This window comes from Microtus ochrogaster, chromosome 24 (genome assembly GCF_000317375.1).
Source record: "Microtus ochrogaster isolate Prairie Vole_2 chromosome 24, MicOch1.0, whole genome shotgun sequence".
Taxonomy (NCBI): domain Eukaryota; kingdom Metazoa; phylum Chordata; class Mammalia; order Rodentia; family Cricetidae; genus Microtus; species Microtus ochrogaster.
The window spans coordinates 24,357,845-24,368,290 of record NC_022024.1 but is presented as its reverse complement, the minus strand read 5'-3'; the positions used below and the strand labels follow the sequence as shown (position 1 = coordinate 24,368,290).

At 36.3% G+C, this 10,446-nt stretch overlaps 1 pseudogene; it reads left to right on the top strand.

Annotated features, from left to right (window-relative positions):
• Window positions 1-10,301: 10,301 nt before the first annotated feature.
• LOC113457379 lies at window positions 10,302-10,436 on the top strand (annotated as a pseudogene).
• Window positions 10,437-10,446: the final 10 nt, after the last annotated feature.

Sequence of the window (10,446 nt, the reverse complement as noted above, 5' to 3'; positions counted from 1 at the left end):
CCCTTGCAGGAAACCCTATCTGTATCCACGCCTTCAATGATTACCACTAACTTAAATCTCCCAAATGTGGCTCTGTTCTTGAGTTTTAGAGCAATAAATCTGTGAACAATCTAACTACTCCAGAGGTTTCCAAGCACCGACTTATTAATTCACACCAACTCTCTCAATACTAATCCCTGCTCTCTGTGAACAGCAGTATTATTTACTTCATTGCCCAAGTTGGAATAAATTATGTCAAATTCTCTCAGGCTTCTTGGCATTTTTTTTAATTTGGCCCATTTCCTCAAGCTCTCTAAAATTTTAAAGTTAATACACAAAAAATATTTCTTATTTGGTGCTGTTAAATGCAGGCTCACTTGCTCTCATTTCCTAATCACTACAAATAAACTCATCTCTCAAACATGTGCACAGGTTGTTTTATCAAACAAATATGATCATGTCAAATATATATCTGTCAAGGATGCTTCAATGGCTCCCAGTATGTTCAGGATACAATTCTCCCTCAATACCAGGTTTAGTATATAAGTTTCTGCTACAAAACTTTGGTTCCATTGTTCATTCACAGACACTTCAGTTAGTTTCCATACAAGAGAACAAAACAGGTCTTCAAAGAAAATTAAAGGAATAGATTTTGAGAAGATGGGGCTGGAGAGATGGCTTAGCAAGTTAGGAGCACTGACTGCTCTTCCAGAGGACCTGGGTTCAACTCCCAGCACCCACAAGGCAGCTCACAATTGTCTGTAACTCCAATTCCAGGGAACTCAAAACCTATGGCAAAGCATAATCTCATGTTGATGATAGATGTCTGATTTGCATAAACAACAGATTATTATTTTTTATTGATGGTATACTATATCCTTACCCCTAGAAGGCATAGTGGTTCATGCTTGAAATCACAGCATGTGAGAAGAAACTGAGACAGGAGAATTGCTGTAAGTTCTGCCTGCATAATGACTTCCAAGTCATCCTGGACTATAGTGAGATCCTGTCAAAAGTAAATAGTTCTAAATTTTACCCTTCTTTTTAGGAAATATGCTCTCCAAGGAGTACTTTTAATAAGATATTTAAGAATTCCCACTCCCCCAAATATATGAGAAATTCCTGAATTTATAAATGGGCTGTGTTCCAAAATTTCTTTTATAACTTGGATCTGTGAAACTTGGAATGCATTTTCTCATAGAAACAATGTTTTATATTTTTATTTAATTTAGACTTAAACTATTTTTAAAATGATTTAAAGCAATATATAATAAAATACATATGTCATAAGCTTTTAAATAATGAAAGAGAGGTCCATAACAATATATTTGGCCTATGGAAAGTAATTATATCATAAATCCTATAAACCTACACTCACTCAAAATCAAGAAATGTTAACTCAGGGAATCCTGTTGCCAACACAATACAAAATGAAGAAAGTAATGAGAGGCCTTTTCTTTCTATTTCTCCCTTCCCCCCTCTCCCTTCTGCCTTCCTCCCTCCTCCTCTTCTCCTCCTCTTCCTCTTGTTCATCCTGCCAACATCTATCACCGTCTAAAAAAATGATGTAAGGTGACTTACATGATATTTGCTTGGGTACTAAACTCTGCGAAAAAAATAGACTGTAACTACTCCTTAATCTATTGCCCTCCATAGTACATTCAATATGCCCATTTTTCTAAGAAAATATATATCATACCTAATTAGCTTTAGATAAAGGTCATTTAAATTAAAAAGCAGAAATGAATACATGACATTCTTAAAACAGGATTTGAGGAAGCTGAGACCACACACATGATACTCTACAGAAATTTACATATTCAATTTGAATAATAAGAACCTATCTCTCTGAGGATATGTAATACACTAGGAAGAACAACTTAGCAATCACTTAGAACATATGCACATGTGTTATTGCACTAATTGCAATCAACCTGAGATAATACTATTATTACTATTGCAAATGACAAACCTGAGGCAAAAAGTGGATAACTCATCAAGTTATTACAGCTACAATACTAAGATCCTCTTACATTTTTCAAATATCAGTGACCTCATTCAGAGTCTTAACAGAAGTTGAAAAAGAAAAAAAAAATGTGATTTTGACTCTGCCAACCGTGGATATGATGTAGACTCACCTTTCTCACGGTAGTGTACAGAAATACCCATTATGCTCACTTATTTCCTCTAATGTCTCGTATCCTTCAAACTTATTCACCACATCAGGGCTTTGGGCTTGATATTTCTCTGCCTAGGAGACATTTCTCAAACAGTCCTCATATTACTGAGGCCTTCATATAATTCAAGAATCAAGTGAGTTCCCCTGTAGCCACCCAATGTGATATTCTCTAATCGATCACTAGAATTTATTGTCCATTCATGTATTAAAATATCATCTATTCTTGTCTTTCAACTTCTAGAACTGTTCTGCCTGGAAGACACACAACATGAGTAGCATGCCTTGGATGTCTCTGTTACTTTAAGCTTTTTGTTAGCATCACTCCAAAAAATTTTGGACAAAAATAAAATGAGATTTAATTTCAATATGTCTAGGTCAACATTGCCATTGCATTATATTCAGCCTATATATCCAGTCTATCTAAAATATTAGCATTTTAATACAAAACCAATGAAAGTTTATTGAGATATTTTAAATTCTTACTTTCATCCTAAGTATACATATCCAGTTTGTATTCTCACTAACAATACATTGCAAACCCAATAGGGCCACATTTCCACTGCTAAGTCACATATTTTATCCCAGCATTCGGGAGGCAGAGGCAGGCGGATCTCTGTGAGTTCGAGACCAGGCTGGTCTACAGAGCTAGTTCCAGGACAGGCTCCAAAGCCACAGAGAAACCCTGTCTCGAAAAAAAAAAAAAAAAAAAAAAAAAAAAGATTTCAATAATATCATGTAGTCAATGGCTACCATTTTGGACCGCATAATTTCAAATGTAAACTGTGGGTCAAAGGTATATCCGCCTAGGGCCCAAAAGAACATAACATGGCTTCTTTAACTATTCAATAAATTTGTGGAATGAATAGACAGTAAACAAATGAAATACAAATATTCTCTATCTTGGGTTGAAAGAAGAGCCATATTCCACTCATGGCAGTTTTGCAGATGATGATGATGAAATATCAAATTTCAGATCAATTAAATAAAATGTACTTAACAATTGCCTTTTGGACCAAGTAAATAAAAATGTTGGCTCACACCCTTGGCAACTTACTCTCAGATACTCAGTTATCTGGATTCCAAATGTTATCTACGTCATAAAAGTCATCTACATCCTTCCTAAATATTACATTAGCGAACATCTGCTTGGGTTACTCCCAACTGCCCATCTATAGAACTATGTACTCAGTGATTGCTGTTTATAGCTAAGTGTTGGAGCAGCTCACTTATACAGAAAGCTACAACTTATACTTTTCCATAGAGCATATTTCTTCTAATGTGGTAGCTCCTATAAAATATCTCAGGAGTCTAAAAACATCAGCAACAACAGCAAGAACAACAAAACTATTTTTAGTCTTACTTGGGGACAGAGCCAAGCATCCCATTTCTTATCAGACCATCTACAAGCCTAAATGCTTTCTGAAGAAGCAGTATTTCAATGTACTAAGTATCTCAGTGCATACCTAGCTCAAGCTAATTTTTCATCATGCAGCAGATAGAGACAGTACACTCAAGAAGAATGTGAAGGTGGATGCAAGCAGATAGCAGACTAAAAATCTGCTAAATACAGTTTTCTCTGTCAAATACAATTTTAGATAAAATTAAATTCTTTTGCCCAAGAGGTAAAAATACTGTTATAAATTATTTATAAATAATGAATTACTGGATATCAAGCTATTCCTGTTGACTTGAACCCCAAGGAGTAACTCTCAAACACACATGGTCCTAATTTTGGCACTGTTGACAGAAGACTATGCTTTTCTGACAACCAATTTCAGTTAGTTCTTAGTCTTTATCCTGTAATAATAAGCTTATACCCTGTCATCATAATAAGTATGGAAGTTTCTTGGTCTTCAGAGTCTGAAGGCATTGTACTAGATTTATCAGATTGATAATCAGCTAGATGATTAAAAGATGCAAGGATATAATCTACATCTCAGTATATTAAACCATAATTCAAAGAAGTCATTTAAAATTGGGACTTGTTTAGAATTACAGAAATCATGTATCCCACCTTCTTACAAAAATGCCTATGGATACAGAAAACAAACAAAACAAAACTGATGAAGTCCCAAACTATTTTGGATACTCATTCTACAGAAACAGGAAATTTATTAACTTTAGGAGTGCCTCATGAAAAACTACAAATCATAACTAGTTCCTATTAGAAACAGGGACAATCATTTATATGAAAGGAGGGCTTTTTAAGTCTCCAGTTCTATACAGTACAGGTCAAATCCCCAAAACAAGCAATAACTGCAAGGCTGGGTAAACAAAAAAACATCCCATGAAGGACACACATATCATCTGCCAATTATCATTACCTTATTTTCTTTGGAGGATGTGACACCCAGAACACAGTGTATGTGAGTATGTGTGAGTGTGTGTTTGTGTGTGTAAGAAGAAGAGGAAAAGGTGATTTTGATGGTGATGAATATACTGCATATTTAGGGACAGTTTTAACAAATAAAGTACCCCAGGGAGATATAAAAATACAAACATTAATCATGAAGAGTCTGGCCTTACACTTGTTTCCTTGGCTTCAAGTGTCAAATAACAGATATTTTGAGTATCTCAAAAGCTATTTCAAACCAGCAAACTAAATAGTTTAGGACTTGAAACAGTAATCTATGCATGGTTCCCAGAAACCTACCAATATCCAATAAACCAAGTATCAGGTGACATATCAGACATAAACAAGTATTAATAGCCTGGAAGCAAGATCAACCTTCACTTATTCAATTTGACTTTCTTCAAATTTGTCATAGCCATAGGAAGCTAACACAATTAGTAAAGCAAAAAAAAACAACAACAAAAAAAAAAACTCTGTAAAATGCTGACTACAGCGCAGTGATAGGCCCATCTACAAAGAAATGGCAGTTTCCAAAAATGAAAAGAAAGTACAACAGACAAGAAAAAACTTAAATGGCATCAACTAAATATAATGTACGGACTTTGAAGCCTTGACAAACATTGCAAGATGAAACGTAGTATGTTGTCAGGGGTTTCTGTTGACAGAGATTTCTGTCCACCTGATCCCACAGTCATTTAGTTCCAAAGAAACACACAGAAGTCTACATTAATTATAAACGGATTGGCCTATTAGCTCAGGCTTCTTATTAACTCTAATAACTTATATTAGCCCATAATTCTTATCTGTGTTAGCCATGACTCGGTACCTTTTTCCATGAGGCAGTCACATCTTGCTTACTCTGCATCTGGGTGATGATTGCAGACTGAGTCCTTCCTCTTCCCAGAATTCTCCTGTTCTCACTGCCCCACCTCTACTTCCTCCCTGACTACTGGCCAATCAGCATTTTATTAAACAAGTACAAGAAACAAATCTTTACAGGGTAAGACCATTGTCCCACAGCAGTGGTATGTGAAGTAAGTAAGAAAATATATATTCGTAATAAATGTTAAGCAGTTGCTACTTTAGTTATATAAAAAAAGAAAAAATCTTATACTTTATAATATATAATGATTTATTTACAAGGGAACTTAAAGAACATTTGGATTATTGTATCAAGGAAAATTATGGATAAGGTGAATCTATCACACAGTGAAGTACAAATGAAGCATGAATTGCAGAATGCTAGTACCTGTGGAAGGACAGGCAATGGCAATGGAGCTTCATTAGCCTCTTCCATATACTTTTGTGTATGTTTTATGTAATAAAATCTTTTTAACTGAACATTTATATATGAAAATTAATCCCTGAACCCAAAACATAAAAGGAGAGAATTGTCTCCCACAAGGTATCTTCTGGCCACCACAAGAATACCATAGCATGAGTGCACCCAACACACACACACACATACACACACACACACACACACACAGAGTAAATATATATATATATATATGTAAAGCAATTTAAAACAAACCTGAAAATTCACTGTAAATAATCTCTGAGTTAAGATGTTATTGATTAAAGTAGATTGTGTACAAATATCACAAGTCCCTTCTACAGACACAAGAATTTAGACAATAAATACCATCTCTTGTATAGAGATTTCTTTAAAATTTATTCTATTCCTCCAGGTGTTCCATTGTCTGGCAATTATCAGTATTTTGTTACATGTACTTAATTTCTTCTTAGACTCAGTCAGCATCCCTGAAGGAATCTTTTGAATAAAAAAAAATCACCTGCTAAATTCAGATGTTTCTTCAATAAGAGCTTAGCTAGAATATTGTTCATTTTAACACTTAAATGCCCTGAGATGCCTATGTGAATTAATAGGTACCTAAAATACAATACCCAAAAGCCTAACAATAAAATTAGACAGCTAAATACTGATTAATATACCACATTACAGGAAGTGGAGGGTAAATCAGGACATCATGATATAAACTAATCTTACTATTTAGGTGGATCAAAATTAAAAGAAACAGTTATGAAGTGTTCTAGGAGTCTGAGAAAACATGCCAGGGAAATTCATAATTTCTAACAAACGGCACCTAGCAGATGTCTATGATTATGTTTCTGGATTTGCTAAAAGGATCAAAACCCCTTAAACATAAAGGATCAATTATTTATCAATTATACAAGTGTCCAGTACAAAGATCACAAGAAAATCAGCAATCAGGTTTGCATGTAAATATGACCAACTGCACACACGTTACCTCTTTTATGCAAATATGACCAATTGCACACACACAGTTCCCTTGTCTTCCCTCCCCAAGTGCCTCCAAAATGTAATAATAATGAAAAAAATCAAAAGAGCAAAAGCGTATAAGAACAAGGAGCAGATGGCAACACAGAATTATACAAGTGAAAAAGCAGAACAAGTGGTTGTTGACTTAACAACCAGAAAAATGCAGCAGTAGAAACTGCAAGACCCCAGAAGGCCTGAAAAATGGGAGACACCTGGGAGCTAGGCAAGAGAGTGGGTGGGTGGGTGTGAAGTCAGAACATGTTGGAAATCTGCATAAGTATAGCTCTCTCAATTCTGTCCCTTAGCAGAGCTGCTCTCCCTGACCCCAGGAAAGAATTTCAGTTTCAGGGCCTAGAAAGACACTAGAAAGAAAGCCATGGACGCACCTCAGAACTGCAGTCTCACAGTAAATAGGGACTGCATAGAAATCGATCTCGAGAATGTGAGAATAAACTCAACACACAGCTAAAGGAGCATTCAAATGAAGCACAGGGTTGAGGGGAGAGATAAGCTTCCCTCAAAAAAATGTTAACCACTGAAAGCTAGTGATAGGAAATAAGATGATAAGTCATAATACTGGAAAGGTAAGATTGTAGAAACAAAGATCCCAGCACAGTGGGGAGCTGTGGACAGCTAAGCAGAAAGGCCAGTCAAAAAGGGATCTACAAGGAGCTATCTCTATAGTAAGAACAGGGAGGAGGAGGGATGGAATTAAAATGTCATTTGCTCTGCTTTAATATCCTGAAAGAGATTCATACCTCTGCCAGAGAATTAGTGGAAAAATCAACAGAGGTACACAGAAGACTTAGTCAAAGAAGGTGGGGGAGGGCAATGGTAATGTATGAAAAAGGGAATGTGATCCTTAAATTATATGGCTCAATTGTCAGTAATGTTTGCCCAGTTGTTATAGTTTGGATGTGTCCAGAGTTCATGTGTTGAAACGTCAATACCTATTGAGGCAGTGTTGGGGAGTGAGGCCTAATGAGGGCTGTGGGTCATTGGTTAGAATGATTACAGTCGTGGGTTAGTTTGCATGGCGCAGGGAGTTACAGTGAGTCGGCCTTTGTACTCTGTCCCTGAGCATGGGCTCACTTGCAGCCTGTGCTTTTCGGGTACAAGAACAGGAAACAGATGAGAGCAAGTGTAAATATAAAAGACTAATGGGAAAAAAAAATGGTATCTATGTAAAAAAAAATGGTGAGAAAGGAAGCATGTGGAGGTGATGATGGAGATGTTAGAAAAGAGATTTTGTCTTCTACCAAAGAAAGTGAAAAAATAATAGATCAAACTGGGAGAACCCAACAAATAACAACATAAAATTCTACTTAGAAATAAAAATGTGAAGACCAGAAGAAATTGAAGACTATCTACAAAGACTATGAATCTCAGCTCTCAAAAGATAGATCCAAAAAATCTCAGCACTCAAGAGACTATGACAAGAGGAAGGGAGGGAGGGAAAGAAGGAAAGAGAGAGGGAGGGAGGGGTGATGGAAGGAATGAGAATATAGAAAAACAAATGGGGAGTAAACACAGATTCTAAAACTTATTATTATGCCTCTAGTTAAAAAAAAAACTTGACTTTGCAAACCTCAAACATGTGTATGCCTTTGATAAAAATAAATAATTAAATGCTAAAATCATGAACTGAAGCTCATAAGCAAATTGAACAGGCCAAAGGCATTTGAATCCAGCTCATTTTCCTGCCACTTTCTGGGCAGAGGTTTTAATGAGTGTGAAGGGTGTTTCTGGAAATCAAGGGAAATGTTGCCATTTGCATTTAGAAGGATTAAGTTGGAGAGACAGAATCACTCTTGCTTATCTAATCAGAAAAGTGGTTAATACAGAGAAAACAGCTCGAGAGAGAAATGGGTGATGGACTGGAGGGCAAGACTTAGTCGTGCATAGCTTCTAGAAATGACTCTCAGGTAACACAATAGACTTACGTGAGAGCTGCTAGTTCTTCCACCACTGGGAATTAAGAGAATGGGAAAATACAATTGCTCTCCCCACCCCAACTACAATCCATACTTGCAGAAGGGCTGCTCAAAGTGTGTCCACATGGCACCACACTTCAAAGACTAAGACACCCAGGGATCAAGTTTTCCAGAAAAACAACAAAGGCACAACCTCCACCTTACGTCTTATCCGTGAGCCTCTTAGTGAATACTTTCTGAAACATGGAAAGGCCCTCAGATTGTAAGGGAGTAGGGGGAGCAAAAGAACAGTACTTTTTAAGATCGGTATATGATGCTAAAGCTGCCAATTCACTAATAGGTCCCAGATGGTGTTGACCACCCACTCAGGTCTGGACTGAGCCGAATAGTTTATTCCTTGTTATGGAATTATTAGAAGAGTTCCCAAAAATGACCCCGTTAGAAAAGACAGAATTTTATCAAGTGTCATTAATGACTGATAACTAATATAATGTACTTACATGTAAGTATATAACATGCTATGATATCATGACTTTTCTGGAAACTTACAGATTCATGGGCAAGACTATCAGTCAATCTAGAAAAGAAAGAGCCTCCAATGATCCTATGAAAATGGGGCAGAAAGATAAATTAACTGGAAAATTAACTCCACATACCATTCAAATAATGGCTTCATTAACAAAGTTTATAGTGGAATTCAAGAGAGTGTCTTAAGCTGGGCCCTAACACACTTGTGGCTAATGTAAAATGAGAGACTCACTTGTTCATAAGTGAAAGAAGAGTCCCGCATAGAGGAAGTTTGGGAGTCTAAAGCCTGCCAAGCAAGGAAGCATATTAAATCGCTCCATGACTTAAAAGAAAATAAAGGAAACAGTTATCTGGGGCCTAATGTCCATGTAATTATCCCAATGCTTTATCCCAATCTTAGACAGGTCTTTTGGTTAAAGAAATAAAGAAATGAAAAGGATTAATCAAGTTGACACTAGATACTAGAAGAATCTTTTTGAAATCTTACTATAAAACTTGACCACAGTGGTCTCAGTTTATGCTTCGAGGCTACATTCCAAAACACAAGTAGATCCTTCAAACCACCAATAGAACTGAACTTTATATACAAGGGTCGTAACTCTGACTGTTGGGAGAACAGTACATACATCGCATGCTGGACAGTAAGATGTTTCTCATGCTAACACAAGATTGAGCTGATTGCATGAGCCTTTATGACACTACCTGAAAGAGTATACAATTTAAAGTTTTGAATTGTTCTAGAATTTCCCATTTAGCATTTTCAGATGGTGGTTTACCATGGGTAATTGAAATAGCACGTGAAAACATAATAAGAGACTGCTATGCAGTATTTGGAGCAGATTCCTAATTAGTCAAAAGAGACTACATGTGTGCACAGAAAACACACATGTGCACAAGCACATTATAAGATTGTATTCAAATCCCCAAGCAAAGATTCCCAACTGTCATTAGAATAAGGGGGCATTGTGCAGGCATATAATCAAACAGAGTGCTCGTATACATAAAATAAGTAAATAAGTCTGAATACTTACTTGGCACGGAAGATACCATGATCACAAGGTGGCTTTCCTAGGGGAAGTCTTATCCATTGCACTCCATGTGTGCTAAGATGACCTCTAGGATTTCCACAAATGCAGGAAACTTGGCTGCATAGAAAATAAAAGTGGAG